Genomic DNA, 18556 nt, shown 5'->3' with positions numbered 1-18556 from the left:
ATTTTTAAATCAGTGGGATAACAGAAGGCACATGAAGTCCTGCTAATTTCAAATGGGCATGTTGAAGCCAAAGTCAGTACACAGGTCAAGACAGCAGGATCTGTTCCTAAATTATAAGACCATAATATAGTTCTCAAAGTTTAAGAGCCTGTGTTCCTCTGTTCTGGACAGGGCCAAGCACACTTTCAACACCCAGGAAGCCACAAACACAAGTTGTTAGATCTGTCTAGATGTAGATCTAGATTTTATATGGCTCTGTCAGATCACAGAGCTAGCTATATACAAGTTTAATGTAGGCAGTATTCAACCTCAGAGGAGGAGAACGTGAATTCTCAATCCATGTCTTCCCCTCTGTTAAACTGCTGTTAAGCCATGTTTCCAAGGAACCTTTTTGCTGGAAATGTGTACATTCAAACAAAGTTGGAGGGCTTTTCCACAAAATTCAACAGGCACAGCACAAGACCCAGCCAACACCAGAAGCAGCACAGTTTTATATCTAAAGCACAGAAATAGAAATGGAAAACCTGCGAGTTCTCAGATACAGCTCTTTGGCAACGCTGAGCATCAACTAACCTTTCCCTGCCTCAGTTTCCCCATCAAGAAAGTGGGAAGAGCTACCACCTCAGGATACCCTGGCTCCAAAATACAGACTGCAATGCAAGTGCAGGCCAATATTCACAAGGGCAATCACCAAGGCAAGCATCTAAACTAGTGCCTAGATTTTCAGAAGTGCTGAGCACCACCTGCAACTCTCACTGAAGTGACTGTATCAGTTAGTCTGTAAGGTGCACCTCTACCCTGCCTTGTTAAGAAGCTAAGAACAATAACTGTTCAATCTCCTTTGAGTACGAAGCAGAGGGGGGGCCTTTTCAAGGCAAGCAAGAGTTTGGTCCAAGTAAAGTTAATGGAGGTTGAGCATTAAGTTATTTGCTCCTTTGAAAAAAAATCTCTCCCTCTGCCTAATTGTAGGACACCCAGATTTGAAGCCTAACGTTAGCCTTGTGTATGTTGTTTTCCTTCTGCTGATGTACCCCACGGTGATTTATTGCCACAGAGTTGGAATCCATGCCGATTCTTCTGTGATTTATTACAACTTGACCAAGAAGGCCACAAACCTGTCTTTTGTGATAAATAGCAAACAAGTGTACCACCTGCTTGTACCACACCATCCTACACTGCCCCTGAGACCGAAGGAGTGAGCCACTTGACTGTTTGTTTGGGGGGGGGGTGAAAGCAAAACAAACCTGGTTTTCAGCAGTCATAACATTACATATTTTCTTCCTGAACATCTTATCTGGCAGCAACGCACCTAAAACCTATTTTAGACTTGTGACCAAAGATCTAGGCCTCCTCTACACATTACATTTATGTATGCATTCATCATGACATAAGTGACAAGGGTGCTCTACCTGCACATAATTTAAGGAGCCATAAAATGGCAAACCAGCCATAAAAATGTTCTACATTAGATTGAACATGTAGCAGGTCCAGGCTGGAGCTAATAATCAGCTGATTATTGGCCCTGTCCCCAGACCTGCAGGCACCTGGCTTCCCCTGCACTGGCAAGTAGAAAAGGCATGATCTCCCATCCCAAAATCACACGACCTACTACACACATGTGGCACATGTGCGATGCTTGATTGTTGAAATCAGGGGATCTGATCCCATGGCACCTTTAAATAAATGTGTGCCAGGGGTTGGGGACAACAATGCATACACAGTTGGTACAAGAAATTGGGGAGAGACATGATATCTCAAGGTAAGCATCAATGCTGTTGCTTCTCAAAGCAGCACTTTTCAATGGCTCACATGGCAGATAAGAATTTCATGGGCAGCATCAAGTAGCTGGAAGAACTGAGTATTATTTCTGCATCAACGGCCCATCTGCCCCTTTGAAGGCAGACTTGGAGACAGCCCACTACTCCAACTTCTGCTCCTCTAACTACCCAACCCCAGTTCACCACAAACTAAGGGTATGCCCAGGAGGTAGGTCCACATGGACCAGTTGAACCTCTGCACTATGGACCCTGGCAACCCTTCAAACAGACCCAAGTGAGCATTTACTTGGAAGAACTGGATCATGAGGACAATCCCAAAAACTAGACAAATGGTCTCAGATTGCGAGGAGAGAGCCAGCAAAGCAGAGGGAGCACTAAGAAAGCCAGGCGAGCATCAGAGAGAGATCGTGCTAGGGCCTCTCTCCAAACCCAAGGGTGCTCCAGTATCTTTGGGGAACTTGGTGAAGAACTGCACATCAAGTATAACCCCCTCCTCAGGGTGCTATCCAGCAGTAATCACCCCAGATCTGGGTTTGACGTTCACTGTTGAAAAATGTGGTTTTTCCCCTTTAAAGGAGAAAAGCACAGATGGGATGGCCAAAGCCCTGCTCCGCTTCACGTTGCTGCTGGGGAGCACAACACTGGTCCTCCCCACCACGCCACAGCCCCAGTCCCAGCCATAGCTGGTGGGGTGGGATGGCGTATGGCAGGGAGATGCGCTGAATGCATGTTGGAGGCCATCCCCACTGTGAGTCTGCAAGGGGCAACTGGGGACCCCCTCCGACAGGGCTGCGGGGAGCACAGGGCTGCCGGTGGGGAGGGAGGGGCACCAGCACGGCTGGGAGGGTGGGGGACTGTGGGGTCAGGAGTGAGGGGCACTGTCAGGGACCTCTGGCCTTGGCTGCAGATCAGGAGCGAGGGACACCAGTGAGGACAGGGGGCTGCAGGTTGGGAGTGAGGGGCAAGAGCATGAGCAGGGGCAGGGCACCAGCATATCAGAGTTGCTCAAAACCACAAAGAAACAGAGGGGACAGCCGCAGCTGGACCCACATCCTGGTGAGCGAAGGGGATAGAGGGAGCTCGATTTAAAAATATATATATCAAATGCCAACATTTATAGGTATTTGGAATTTATCTTATTATAGTGATTGAGGCACTGGAGGCTTCCAAATTTGCTTTAAACTGTAAATATATCAATAAAAACATTGTGTTCACCTGATACCTATATATATCTATCTATATAGATATATCTATATAGATAGATATATATAGAGAGAGAGAGATAGTGATGTTATATTTTAATCATGAAAAAACACAGATTTCAGGGTTTTCAATCAGAGAATTTGGGATTTTTAAATAGAGAAAACCGGAATCCTTGGTAATCACCAAAAATGCTGCTTCATTCTTCGCCCTGGGAAAGAGCCTGGAGTTCAGCTTGTATACCCCTGTGATCATATGCTCTGCCACTTGCGCTTCACTATACCCTATATCCCCCAGCAAAATCCATCCTCCCCTGTTCCTCATCAAATAAAATCAGGCCCTCAAAAGAGTCAGAGCCTGGAGCCGGCAGGGACTGTATCCAGTTTTGCCTTCAAAAGGATATTTTGCACAGGGGAAACTGAGGCAGGGAGATCGGGTTGCCCAAGGCTACCTTGAGCATCTGTGTTTTAGAACCAGGAATCATGAAAAGGACTGTTGTGGCCTTTGAAGCTCCCAGGACAATTTAAGCAGGCAGGAAGCTCCAAATTCATCTGCTTTATAACCTTGGTAAGTCAATGACATTTCATCATAACTAGTCAAATTAGTTGGCTAACCTGTGGCAGGTGGTTGATGAGGTAAGGGAGCTCAAAGTAAGAGAGACAAGTGTCCTAACACCTAGGGACAGGCAAGGAATATTCATTATGGCCCTATTTCATTTATGCATTTCAGACAGAGAGAGCCCACTTTTGCAAACAGTTTTTGACTGGCAGCAGTAAATGCATGTCCTGCAGAACATCTTTATGAAAACTCGAAATTCAACAAACATTATTCCATCTAAAATAGGCAAAAGTGGAAATGGATGTTCAAATTAAATGTGCTTTTCACTAGAAGTTCACGCTGAATTCTAGCTATGGCTTTACTTAGCTAATTTTGGTCCCAGTGAAACATCGCCAAGCTTCCCTACCTCATCAACCACCTGCCACTGTTTAGCCAACTAGTTTGCCTGATTCGCTGATAAAAGGTATGAGCTATTCACCATCCTTTGCATTTGGTGGTTTTGAATGTTTGGAAAGCTGGTACGGGGCTTTTTCTTTTAAACGCACCAGGTAATACTGGAATGGGGGAAGAGCAGAAGGATCCCCCCTGAATGCTTTATATATGTGCACAGTCCCCTCTATTACAATATGAACCGCTCGGTGAGTGACAGGGATCATGCCGGGTGAACTTGTTCTTCTGGGAACGTGCCCTGCGTAACATCTTTATGAAAAATCATAATTAAATAAACATTGTTCCACCTAAAAGAGGCAAAGGTGAACATTCAAATTAAATGTGCTTTTCACTAGACGTTCAGGCTGAATTATAGTGACAGCTTTACTTAGGTAATGTCAGTCCTGACGAAACATCATTGACTTACCGGGCTTATAACGCAAATGAATTTGGAGCCTTCTGCCTGCCTAAATTGTCCTGGCAGCCTCAAAGGCCACAACAGTTTTTTTCACAGTTGTTTCATCAGACACAGAAACCCCATGCTACAATAAAGACGGGCAGCGTTCTGCCATAGAGGTAGCTGCATGTCACCGTGCAGTGGTGGGAGTAATCGGCATCTGGGCTTCAGTTCAATGAAGTGGTGTGTGGCTTTTTGGGAAGAGAGGTGCTGCATACAGAAAAGTAGAACATGGGACAGAACAGCCATTAGCCGTGATAAACACCACCGAGTCTTTCCTCAACTGTTCTTGGGAAGCGGATGTAGGTAGGAACGGGTAGGCTAGAGGGCCACCTCACCGTCCCCTGGCAAGCAACTTAGTTTCCCAAATGAATGAATGCAATGACATTACCACTCACCTGGAGTCCCCATAGGAGTTGCCACCCAGGGTCCCTATAGGATGTGTCCTATGGAGACATGCTGCTAGAGCGGAGCAGGGGCTAGCACACCTAAGGGGAGGAAGCAGCATCCATCAGTGCAGCATGGCCCCTGTCTAGGCTTATCTGTGGTACCTTTTCCTGGGAACCCTAGAGACTTGCAAAGCTGGGAGCCTTCAAACTCCTCTCTCCAGAGGGGACAAATCTCCTGAACCCTCAGGCTCTCCCCTCTCCTTTCCTGTGCTAGAGAAGAGGAACCTCACAGATCACTGCCTCCTTAAAAATAAACCCCTCTGGGTAGCAAATGAACAGTTGAGGACGCAACCGAGGGATGGAAGTGAAAGACAAGTAAACTGGAATTAGACAGCTATAACCTATGAGCACCACTCCTGCTGATCATCACTGACGCATGACTCTCCCTGGCTGCCGTCACTTTTGGGACAGGGATCATCTCTTTGTTACATGTTTGTACAGCACCTCCCCGTAATGGGTCCTGGCCTCCGGGAGAGACCGCAATACGTGGAGTAAATAATAGTAAGTAATTGGGAAACAAAAGGAGAGGAAAGAAAAGGATCTACAGACAGGAGGAGAGGTAGAGAAGCCAAAGATAAAAAGAAGTGGAAAGCTGTGGACAGAAAGGGAGGTGGAAAATAACCCAAGTGGAAATAGAAAAGATCGGAATCCATTATGCATCTAAGGGCAGGACAGCAGGAAGATGTATCAGCCCAATAGCAGAGCTATTCAGTGTCAGGAATTAATCATAAAAAGTACTTACCTGTATAATTAAAGAGAGCCTACCCAAAGCCTAATGAAAGACACAACTCTGAGCAACACACTGCAGGTGGCACTGTAATTAAACAGCAAAACAAAGCTGGGTAGGGAGGAAATTAGTCTGAAATTGCTCAAGCATGAGACAAAACATCAGACTCACACAAATATCCTCAATCCATCTGCTAGAATGGGCCACCTCAGTCATGCCCCTCCCCAAGCTGCTTTTTAGCTAACCTAACACTTCTTTTAAAAAAACAAAACATATTAAATGAGTTTCCTGTCTCCTGTGACAAGACAAAGCCAAGATGAGCCACGCTCTGGCTGTGGCTGTGGCAACCAGGTCATTAGATGCCTGGTTTGTATCCTAAACACCCTGGGCTCTGACCCCGCAGGTCTGAGAAGGTAAGCAGAGTCAAGCCTGGGCTACAAATGAAACAGAAAATCAGGGGGCATCAGAAGGAACCCATTCTCTCTTCCCACAGTCACTTTTGGGCCCACATCCCAATCTAAGCATCAACTGGGGGAGGCTCTGTTCCCCCGGGCACCACCCGGGGTTACTAGGAATAATGGCCACAAATTGTTAGAGAGATTCAGGCTCAGGAGACATTACTTTACAGTCAGGGCTGCCAGGCTCTGGAATGGGCTCCCAAAGGAGGTGATGCTCTCTCCTACCTTGGGGGTCTTCAAGAAGAGGCTGGACAGATATTTGGCTAGGGTGATATGACCCCAGCACCCGTTCCTGCCCAAGGCAGGGGGTCAGACCTGATGATCTGTTTAGGTCCCTTCTGACCCTAAGCGCTATGATACTATGAACTACCTGAGCTCTTGAAGAAATAATCTACGTATTGATTCCATGCTGTTGAAGAACCAGGAAAGCTCATTGACAGTCTCACAGCATATTTCCCAGCAGCAAAAATGTTGAGCCCACTGCCAAACCTTACTTGGGGTTGAAAATGGTACCTAGCTAGTGTGCCTGCCTCCCCCACAGTTTCTTTTAATATTTCACTGGCTGCCCTGAACAACTGTATGGTGTTGCTTGTGAGCTGTCAAACAGCTGCTCAATAGAAATGAAGAAGCCAGCCAGCCACTCCTGGCTAAGAGCTTTGAAATGAGTTTTGAGGTATTGTTTCCTAACCAGAAAGGTGTCATTTTGTTAAGTACAGTCAAAGAGCCCGAGGCTGAATCAATTAAATCTTGTCAGATTAGTCTAAACTGCAGCTATTGAACTGATAAGCAAGTGAACAGACATTCACTTTTGATTCCGGAAATGAGCCACATGCCTGCAGTGGCCCAGGACACAGGTTGGGGGATGCTAGAGCATACCTCCCTGCTTTGCTGGAGCAGACAGCCTGGGCCAACACTAGCCTGCCCACCCTGCAGAGCATCCTGGGATGCTGGAGGACTGTGAGTTAACTTGAATCTGGAGAGGATCTGGAACAGAAGTTCCATAAGCTCATTTAACCTAAATCAGTTAAGCCTGATACTACATCCATCCAGGTTTATCTTAAACTGGCTTTGGCCATTTTGAAAACAGTTTATGTGCACTGAACTTCTGTTGTGTTACCAGTTTCCAATCACCTATGCTGGTTTGTGTCTAATTTGTGCCCCTAGCCTTAGTTTCTAATAACAACCAGGACAGTCTACACACACATTCTCTGTGCCTTTAATACTGGAGTACATTGCAATGATTCACAATTATAAGAGCTATTCTGCAATACAGGCACTAAATACTCATTTGACTCAGAACCCTGAGCCAAGGGGAATTCCTAGGCATCCCCAACTCTAACCTCCCCTCTTTGGAGAAGGCAGCTTAATTTGATATGAAACAGTTTTCTTTTTATCTCAAATCAATGCAAGCCTGCTGCTTGGGAAAGAAATATTTCAGATTCTACCAGCAAGCTATGTTATCCAACAAGCTTACACAAGTAGCAGCTGCAAAAAATTGTGCCCGAGTAAAGGACAGTCCAACAACCAACAAGTTCTGGCAGAGGTTAGATCAAAGTGCATGGGTCCAAAAACGTAGTAAATGTCAGTAGACCTAAAATTCCCCAGCTTGTGTTCCAAGTCACAGAACAGTATTATTGTTCTGACGCCGTAGCCTAAAATCATTAATAACCAACATTCAGTGCCTCGCAGTCATTGAAACCAGCTGCCTAAACTGAACACAGGGGGATTCTTCCGCTTTGCAGAAAGCCAAGGATAGATATCTAACAAAATACATCAACACAAAATACATAGATTGCAATAAACCTGGGGAAACCAATGATTGTATCTGCAGCATAGTAGATAAGCTCTGAAATATGAACACTTCCAGAGCAGAGCAAACATCAGTTCATTAGAAAAAAATCTATGCAATATGGTAATGAGGGCTGAAAGTGTTCCTGAACGGTTAGGTCTCTTGCTTGCCATTGGCAGATTTTCATTTATTTCTAACACAATTTCTTCTCACATAGCTTACGTATAAGTGCCCCCTCCTGCACAATCAGCCTTAGGGTTTACACAGTTTCTGGCCAGCTCTGTACCCTCCTCCAACACAAATTCTTCTAAGCTGTGAGTAAGATTCGTGAGAAAGTCTGGACCGCTATTACTATGTAGATCATGGGCTTTCCAAGTCTTGGGGGTCAGGTGCAGCATGCCTCATCCCTTACTGAGTGGTGCTGGTTAGAACTCAGTGGGCTACACTAAATGAGAAGTCCTGGCAAGGGAAGACATTAAAAACTACTGTTATAGAACCTCTTACCTACTCGTAAGTGATTTTAAGCCAGAAGATGGACAAAGGTAAGGAACTCATCCCCCCACAAATGACTTTTTGCATTTTTGGAATTGAAAGTCTCATCCTTCCAAAGCATTGGGCCCTGGCCACTGTGTATAGAGGCTATGAAAGACTCAGCATAGTAGATCATGCATTCGCCCAGGGTCCAGTGAAATGAAGGCAAAACTCCTGTTCACATCAGTGGGCACAGGTTTGGTCCTGCAGTTCTTATGTTGTTTCTGTACAGACAAGTAAGCGGTGCTCCAATACATGCAATACTGAGTTAAATCGACTTTCCCCAACCTGCCAGGAAGTAATGTTCTAGTTGTATAACCAGTAAATTCACAGTAGTTAATTACTGCGAGAGGTTGGGTTTTTTTCTTATTCCACTCCAAATTACAACTCTGCTCTAGAATACAACTCCCTTGCAAGCCACCAGCTACCCACCCATCCACCCACCCACTGCCAGATCTAAAATTGTTTTCAAGAAGGTAATAATAAAAAAGCATTTATATAGCTCTGCATTCCTAGAGTGCTGTGCAACTACAAGTTAATCCCTCAAAAACCTTTGTGAGGTTGGAAACTAAATATGATCATTCCCATATTACAGATTAGGACAACTGGCAAAGAGACAGCAACTGATTATCCCACAGCCATGCATGCAGGTCTTGATTCAGCACATCCTTCCTATTCAGTGAAACCCTTAAATGCACAGACTAACTTCAATGGGACTTAGCCCTGAGTCCATACAGAGTTCTAGTTACTCTGCCACTCATTTAACTCCTGATTGCACAATGAACATAAGCATGAGGTTTTCTCAAAGAGGCTGTTCATGTCCACAGCCACTCTTGGTCCCTGGTGCTCCTCTATCTGTGCTTAAAGGCTAGGGACAGGCATTCAAAAAGCCGAAGCCTGAATTGATTCAATCTTTGCAGTTTGTCTATCCTGGCTAAGCTAAACTGGTTTATAACCATACAGACATCACCTCTGAACTGAAGAAATGCCAGCACATGCCTGCAGTGGCTGAGGCTTGAAGCCAGGAGTCACAAAAGCAGCCCTCCCTTCCCTTTCACACAGCTGAGCTGAGGGGCTTGGCCAAGCCCCGGCAGAACACTATGATTAGGGAGGGGTTCCCCCACACAAGCAGCCCAGAAGGGAGTTGATAATACAGTGTTTATCACCCCTATCTCAGTGTTTATAAACTCATTAAGAAAACAAACAGCCTCTCTCATTAGTTCAAGCTCTTCTTAAATGACTTTTTTCCAAGGAAGGACCGGAGGGATATTACCAGCTACCTGTTGATTATGTCCAAAGAGACTTTCCTGTCTGCCATTGTCCCATGTGACACAGCACAGACTATAGCCAGCATGTAGTATGCTAGCTAATGCTGAGAGGTGTCTGTGTAAGGCGGAGGGGAGGAGGGAATCCCTTGATTGGCAGGGAGTGGTGAGGGGAAAGGGAGAGCAGGGAGAAGTCAGGCAGATGTCTGCAGTCGCTGCCATAGATACAGACAGGGAGCAGAGGGGCAGTACCATCCCTGATGGGCTGAAGCAGACAGCAGAGCCCAGCCCAGGGCAGAAAAGCATGCTGGGATGCTGGGGGACTGTGATTTAACTTGAACCAGGAAGGGGTATGGGACAGAATTTGCATAAACTGAGTTGACCCAAATCAGTTAAGCCTGATACTACATTCAACCAGGTTTATCTCAAACCGGTTTCAGCCATTTTCAAACTGGTTTATGTGCACTGAACATCTGTTCTGTTACAGGTTTAAACCAGTTTCTGATCACTTAAACCAGTTTATGTGTAATGTCAGTCCCTAGGCAAACGGTTCTAGTGGAGCCACACTGCCAGGGCTACTGCAGTCAGCAACATGCTCCAGCAACCAACAGCAAAGAGGCAGTCAAACACTCTCTGAGAGCAGGTGCTCCATATGCTAGGTAAGGTGTCTCTGTTTAGGATCATGAAAAATACTAAGTTGCCTTTAAAAAATAAAGGCTTTCCAGGATTTACAGCTCAGCCAATCATAAATAATGATATTTCTCACTGTCACTGTCGTATGTCTCCAGATCTGAAAGTGCCTTACAAATACAAATGTCCTAATCATCAAACCACCTCTATAAAACAGGCAAATTTTCTCTTTGAAAGATGGAAGCCTGAACAAGATATGTGGCAGGTACCTGGCTATGCAGATCCTCTATGCCAGAGCTGAATTTAGGATCAAGATTTCTGGACTTCTAGCTCCTTTAACTGTGGTAATCAGGCATACACCCTCCCAGCAACTTGACTACATTCAAAGTTACGGCCTGCAATTGGCCACACACCCGCTTTGATATGCATCACAGATCAATGAAGATTCAAATCTCTAAGAAAAATTGTGCAGCACTTTTGCAATGTAACTTGGCAGTGGGGGATACTGGTCTGATTTGCCATGTGAGTTATCTGAAACCCTATTCTGCTCTAAAACTGACTGTTTCAAGTGAAAAATGTATAAAATTTAATGGCTTTACCCAACAGTGATGAGACTTTGGCTAAAGGGTTCTACAGGTTTGAGGGTCTCCTCAGTCCGTCCCCTTGAAAGAGCTCTAAAGCAAGGGTGTCAAACTCATCTGGCCCCAAAGTGCAGAGCCGGTTCATAGGCTGGATGCACAGTGCATGGCCAGCCTGGATCTGGATTAGGCTCAGGCCCATGGACCCCTCGCATGCCAAATCCAGGCCATGTAGCACTTGCTGTGACCAATCCAGAATTGTGCCACACGATCCAGTCTGGGACCCACGCTGCACATGCTGCCTGCCCTGCACTAGCCAGGACAGGTGCCAAGTGTGATGCATGACCCAGACTGCCCAGGGCAGACACTGTGCAGCACAGGTCCTGGGGCAGGTGCTGAGAGTGGCATGGGCCCAGTCTGACATATGCTGTGTGTGGCTTGTGGGTCAACCCCAGACCCACAGGCAGCACTGAGGGCTGGATGATGGGACTCCACAAGTTGCATCTTTGACACCCCTTCTATAAGGGATATAAGCCTTACCAGAGCAAAATAGAAGAAAATATCTGCATGAGTCCAACTAACACCAATTTTCATGTGGTTCAGCCAAGACAGTCACCCTAAATCAGATTTGTATATGCATATTGTTGGCACTTGATGCAGCTTCCATCGAAGTCAATGCAGATATCCTTTACAGCTCCAACGGGATTAGGAATAGGCCCATTAAAGAACTCATCAGGTACAATGTCTAGGGAGCGAAGAGCAGAGCAAGGCAGAGAGGGACCTAGTATGAGATGGTCACCTGTGTCCTCACTTTGAGGCTACCACCCTGTTGCTGCCTAATCCACAGCAGGACTCTCTAAACACTCTCACAGCTGCTCATCCATAGTTCATCGGCTGCTGTACACTACAGTTTCTTTTCCTATGCAGGCACATACCACAGAGTCTCATATCTCGGTCAACATCATAGTACCTGATCCCCAATCAGCAGGGCATTAACACAGAGCATACAGTAAACAGGAGGAACCCAACATTGCAGTCCTTGTTCATTCATGTTTTCCCAGGTGAAACTTCCACTGGACTGCCTACAGGACTGATCCTTGAGTGTGGAACAAGATGGGAGGAGTAGAGAAAATGTATCACAGCACAACCATCACTGGGACACGTAGAAACCTCGATGTCAGCTGGAATCACATGCACAGCAAGCAGGAGGCTTCAAGCCACAACTATCTAAATGCCATGACGAACATTGAATAACTACACATCATCAAGGGAAAGGCTGGGGGTCTTGACCCTGCCTCAGGTACCCGAGGTACACGGTATAACCAATAAGATTTGAGCAGTCGATACAAGGTGATGCTGACAGCACATCATCCTTCCAATAGGTGCAATTTTCTTTAAGCTTTTTAAATCATCCATAAACTTTCCGCCCTTCAAGGCAAAAAAGGAAAGTTGCAAGCAACCAACCACGATTAAAATTAGGGCTCAGGGGAGAATGCTATAAAAAAATTTAAAAATTCTTTGAAGCAGATCTAATTACAAAGCAATCCTCAAGAAACATTTTAATGAGAGTTTTAGCATGCACTGAAGGCAAAGGATTATTTTTTCTGAAATATTGTAATCTCCAGCATCAAAAGCTAGCTCTGGCATGTAACAGAGATGTCTGCCCTAAAACTATTTGGAACAACAGCAAGTGGAGTCGGGAAAGAATTCACACGCGTGCCCTGATCTCAAAGCTAGGTAAATCCACAAGACTGTCCTTACCCTGCACCCATCAAAAAGGCTTAAAACTATGGAGCCAAATTCTGCCATCTGTAACAATGCGTGCAGTACTTCCCTTCACCAGCAGTACCTGAAAGCAAGGGTAGAAGAATCAATCCATAACCAAATCTTCTCCACTTCAGTCATGTAAGTGGCATCACTCAAAATCAAAGAGACTACTCCTCTCCACTAATAAAATGAACAAGATTTGGATGCAAAATGATTAGGAGAGATGGACTATTTGTACTCAGCAAAGCACTGACAGGGAAGGTGCTGGGGTTGCTTTTTAGGCCACTTCAAATTGGAAAACCTGGCCTCTAATCCTGATTCTGCCACTGATCTGAAGGAAACTTCAACAGGTCAGCATCAGATTGCAAGTCTCAGCCACAGTAGGATAAATCCAGAGTCAGACCAGTGTAGACAGTGTCCCTCCAGATCTATCCTGACATCTCTAGGACTACAGCACAACTGTTAATTGCTCTGATCCTCGGTTTCCCTTGGGCACAATTCCCCATTAGGGTAACACCACCCTGCACTTCTTAAGGGCCATGTATATACAGCACAAGTGAGCCCAAAAAGCACAGCATGTTTGCAATGATTCCAAGAATAAAATGTCCCATTTCACCTCCTAATCCTAATCACCCTTGAGGGTCATTTGCTCATGGAAATAATTCCATGATTCTTCAACCCTGACTCACAACTGTTACTACTAATATTGTGTTAATTTTGTAATATTGCATTTAAGAGTAAATATTTTCATTCTACATTTTAACCCCAAAAGATCCCAAAGCACTTTGCCCAATACTTGCATACACCGCATCTGTAAACTGCAACCACTACATAATCACAAAGCAGAAGAACACTGGAAAACATTTATGGCAGTTGGAGAAACTAAAATTTTGCCTATGGAAACTGAAAAACAAAGTGGGGGGAAGCCATGGACTATTTAAGGCTAACTTTATTTTTGGCTGGCATAATCACCTACCTACTTCATGGGTGCAATTACTCTGACTACCTTGTTAAGTCTAGTGTTTAGTCTCAAAAAAAACTCTTCAAATATATAATTGGTCATTTGCAATAGCAAGCAGATTTGTGCATACAAATTCAGTAAACCTGGACATAAATTAAGCAAACAATGGCACGCACAGATTTTTACAGGTGCATACTTCTCCAAACCTGTCCATGTTGAACAGATGGGATTTGTTATCTTAAGGTCTTAATCAGAGCATATGTACACACACAGTCAATAAACTCTTTAAGAACATTAGCTATGCTAAATTACTAAAAAAATAATACCGAGTTATCTTGCAAGAGTATTCTCAAATTCTCCTATTACCCAAATGTAGTGCCACATTATCAAGTAAAAAGTAGAACTATAGAAAGATATTAAACCTATTGTTTCTAGTATGATCTAAGGAATCAACCTCTAACGTGATAGTTATAAAGAAATGCTGGTATTTAAAAAGCCTTGAATACCTTAAACCTTTAGCTTTCCTTAATGATAATATTACCAGTTTCTTAGTCTCTGGGTCTGTGCCTTATCACAGGAATCTCGCAGTTACACATCAGCTGGCTCTCATCAAGCCAGTAACGTAAAAGAAAGAAGTTGATAAGGTCACATAACATAGCTTGAAAACACAGTTAAAACTTTGTAGACTACAGGAAAAAAAAACAGTTGGGCTATGCATGATTTAATATAGCTCACTTTGGTTCCCTTGTATTTTTAACTGCAGATCCTGTTGCTACATGTCTATAAAAACTTCTGTTCTCGGTTTACCCACTGTGTGCAAAAGAGGAAAAAAAAATAGATCCAAACTAACAAAAAGAAACGTGTTGTCTTCAGTTCTACCATGCAAAAAAGAATCCTCTTACCTGCAGAAAAATAGCACCAGCAAACTTGCCAACTGTTGCTCAACTCCTGAGCCACATTCAACACTCAGCTGGACTGTACTTTGTAGTTGTCAGCTAAAGTGGAGATTCCCACTTTCTCCCCAAAGAGAAGGGGTGGGGAAAAAAAATCACACCAAACTCAGCAGGGCATTGCAGGGAACAACAATTTTCTACATCCCAGCAACCAGGAACAAAATGGGGGACAAGGGAAAGAGACAAAAAGAAAGACAAATGAATACAGAGAGGAGGAATCCAAGCCCAGAAAGAGATTTCCCTGCAGCGGCAGCAGGGACAATGCTCAGCATGAAGCCAGTCTCTAAGGGAGAGGATGGAAAGTGAAATGAAGAGGGATCCAGGAAGGGGGGTGGAGGTGGGGCCAGGGGAGGAGGGTTTGGGCACTGGATGGGGAAGGGACGTGGTGTCAGGGGGAGAGGGACAAGGGTTGAGGGGGCAGGAGAGGAGGTGAAGTGGGTGACTTGAAGGAGCAAGGTGGATGCTGGGGTATGTTGTGGGAGGGGGAGGACAGTAAGAGAAAGGGGGCTGCTCTGACAGGAGACACTGGAGGGGACTGAAGTGAGAGGGGAGCTAGAGAGGATGCTGAGAGGAGGGAGTTTGGGGCTGGTTTGGGGAGCAGCAGGGAGTGGGGAGGGAAGGTGGAGGAGAGGGTGGTTAGGGTAGGGGGCAAATGGGTGGGAAGGCCGGGGTGGGGGCTATAAGGCAGCAGGATTCAGTTTCAGAAACACTTCAAGCAGCAGCAGGGGGCTGACAGCTTCTGGGCCATTTATAGCCCAACTTGGCAGAGTATTTCAGTCTCTTTACAGTCGCATCTGAAATAACTCCCTGCTGGAAGGCAGAGGGTGACTGGTAGGGAAGGGGAGCCTGGCAGCCCGTTCAGGCTGTGGAGCAATTGGCACCCCATTCCCCATTTCCTGGAGACCTGAGAGGGTGCTACAGTGTTGGGATGAGGAGGGATGTATCCCCCAGTGCCTTTGGGGAAAAATACCCTTTTCCAGCCTGGAGAACAGGTGGCTTCCTCTTTTACCCCTCCCTGAGCTCAGTGTCTAAATTAAAAGTCCTCTGCTGGGATATTTTTGGTTGAATTTCAGCCCTGGCCTGTATGCTGGAGCCATCCATCTTCCCTACACCCTCCACCCCACAAAGCACAACGCAGGCAGTTATTCCTGTACAGACCCAATGGCCACAGTCAGGCGTCCATGAGAACGGTACAGGTCCTGGTGAGCTTCTGCACAGTGCTGCTACAATACAGAAGAGGCAATACAAGTCGTTGAACTGCACTGAGTCAGCTTTCAGGTCCTGCCGCTGTTCCATGCTCCCCTGTACACTGGTACCTTCTTCAGGTGTTGTCCACTGGGCAAACTGCTACTCAGCCAGCATAGCGAGCAGAGGGTGAACCCACGATCCACATGAGTGGGCACTTATGCCAGTGATTTTCAACCTTTTGTGGACCCCTAAAAAAATTTGAATGGAGGTGTGGACCCCTTTGAATTGTAAGTGTGGTTATAGGAATACATATTCTGGAGACATCTCACTCATTCCCTTACTCCCCCACCTTGGAGTCTCCCTTGTTACTCACCCACTACACCTTGATGTTCAAAAGGAATAAAAGAGAAAAGAAGGGAGGTGAATTGTCACAGTCAGTGGTAGGACTTCAGAGTGAGCTCTTTCTTCACAGGGCTCCACCTCCCCTACATCCTGCCTGTACCCCACCTATCCAGAGTCAGGCAAGTGATCTCCCTGGACCTTTCATCCTACCTGGTTGCCAGGCTATACCAATCAGTCCTTTGTAATCATTTGTCCATAGGAATTGGTGACCAACAATCCCAGTTTTGCTGACTCATTTAGCAAATGAGCTGTTTTATATTTCAGCTGTTGGCGAGGCTCTCGCTGCCCACTCACCACATCAATTGGTGCTTATTTGTATTTCCCAAGTCAATGAGTTGCCATCACTCAATTGAATCTATATTTAATCAATTTAACAAGTTTTCCATCACTTGATTTAATCTCTCTTCATACTTCATCAATTGATCAAGTTCATCCTTACTCAATACCTATGTTTATTCCAGCATATAACAAGACTCATTATGTAATTACTCATTGTCAATGCCTCATTAATTACTGAGTTCATACTTACTTGACCCTTACTTATTCCATCAATTGAGGCATTCTTGGGGCACCTACTCATTCCCCTCACTAGATTTAGGCTGGGTCAGTTTGCAAGTCACTCCCTCAATACCTCCCGATCCATTAATCTCAATTATCCTGCCACCATTTCAGGGCCCTTCATTTTCAGACTCATCCCCTCTGTTAGCCCCCCTTCTGCCATGTCTCATAGTGCAGCCCCTCTGATAGAGGGTTTTTCTCTCACTGCCCAGCTTTGTCCATGGCTCCAACTTCCCATCTGGGGTCTGGTCTTCGGTCCTGGCTCTGGCTTGGTCCCCAGCTCCTGCCTCTGGTTCTGGCCATGGTTGTAGGCTCTGTCTCTGGATCCTGGCACCCTGTCCATGTCTCCACGTGGTTTATATGAGCTCCACTTCTCTCATGCTTTTCCCCTCTCCAGTTGTTACTAAATGTGCCAGTAGCCCATTTTGACTTTCAGCAGAACTCCCAGCAGCCAATTGGAGCCTGCCCCAGCTGCACATAACAATATGCCACCCGGGCTGACCATGTCAGATGTAGCCTGTCTTCAGACAGCTGGCCGCACATCTCCAGCAGTCATGCCACAGCCCCTGGGTCCAGAGGTAAGTTTCTCTATGGATCCCGGGCCAGCACAGACCATAACAGGGCCTGAAACCGATGTCCTGTTACAGTGGGCATTCACAGACTTTTTATAGAATCATAGAAAATTAGGGTTGGAAGAGACCTCAGGAGGTCCATCCCCCTGCTCACAGCAGGACTTTTGATTGATCATAATCATTGTTCATAGTCATAGGGGGCTCCCAGACACAGGGGCCATGTGCAGCTGAACTGATAGGACTCTTGGTCCCCGCTGCCCCTGTAGACCCAGGGGTTTCAAGCACCCCGAGGCCCTATGGATCACTGCTGCTGCCATCCCCTGCAGCCCGCAGGTTTCACATTGGGCATGATGTGCCCCTGCACCTGGGAGCCCCATCAACTGAAAGGGTTCCCAGTCTCAGAGGATACCCTGATAAACATGCAAATTAAAGCTCAGTAGCAACCAGTTATAAAGTCCATACACATTTTTGAGGTCTAACTTTATAGCTGGTTGGAGCTTTTATGGTGTCATAGCTATTCTGAATGAGTAGCTGGTCTCCAGTTAATTGCGCAGCATCTGTAGAATGTAGAAGGGGCCTCAGAGACACTGGAAGGTTCAAGATCATCTTTCCTTCACGTTGCAGCACACATGCCAGTCTATTCAAATGGAAGGGATTGCTTAAGTCCTGTATTTTGCAGTCCACCCCATTTTGACTATGAAAAGAAACTGCTGAGTTTCACTTTTGTTCCCAGACTGTTACGTTTTGTTATTCTCAAGAACTGATATGGTCTATGTTATAAATACATTATGGAATATTTATAAATATTGCTTTAATATATGCTTTCACGTGATTTTTTTTTATTAACCAATACACAAAAATGTTGCCATTGGCATTATTAAAGCTCTGATTAAAACTAACTTTCAATTCAAGAGTAATATAACAGTACCCTGGTATATTGGTCTTAGCACTATGGTAATGCCCTGTAGGAGCTGACGCACTAAAATGAAATAGTTGCTGGGTTTTTTTTTTTCCATAGCAATCTACCTACCATATGTCAGGTCATGTGACAATGTAACTAGGGTTGACTGTAGCTAGTACTAACACACCTGCAGAGGACCTACTGCCTTCAGAGCACAGGGATTGTGTGTGCACTACTCTTTCCTGTAGGGATCAGGTGGGCGGGAGTGTGGGCAGATGGAGCCATGCAAACTACAAACCCCTTCTCATAGATTTCATAGACATTAAGGCCAGAAGGGACCTCATAGGATCATCAGGCCCAGCCCCCTGCCCAGGGGCAGGAAGTCAACTGGAGTCACTGCTTCAA

At 45.5% G+C, this 18556-nt stretch overlaps 1 protein-coding gene across 1 annotated transcript in view; it reads right to left on the bottom strand.

Moving 5' to 3' along the window:
- The window catches only part of COL22A1 (collagen type XXII alpha 1 chain), a 237243-nt gene extending 222350 nt beyond the window's left edge, over positions 1-14893 (bottom strand). Inside the window, exon 1 of the mRNA XM_059723465.1 lies at positions 14480-14893. The gene's annotated coding sequence lies outside the window, so the exon portion shown is untranslated. The remainder of the gene's footprint in view (positions 1-14479) is intronic.
- Positions 14894-18556: the final 3663 nt, after the last annotated feature.

The sequence above is a fragment of the Alligator mississippiensis genome, chromosome 3 (assembly GCF_030867095.1).
Source record: "Alligator mississippiensis isolate rAllMis1 chromosome 3, rAllMis1, whole genome shotgun sequence".
NCBI lineage: Eukaryota > Metazoa > Chordata > Crocodylia > Alligatoridae > Alligator > Alligator mississippiensis.
The sequence above is the reverse complement of the archived record's forward strand: the minus strand, read 5'-3'. Positions and strand labels throughout refer to the sequence as shown.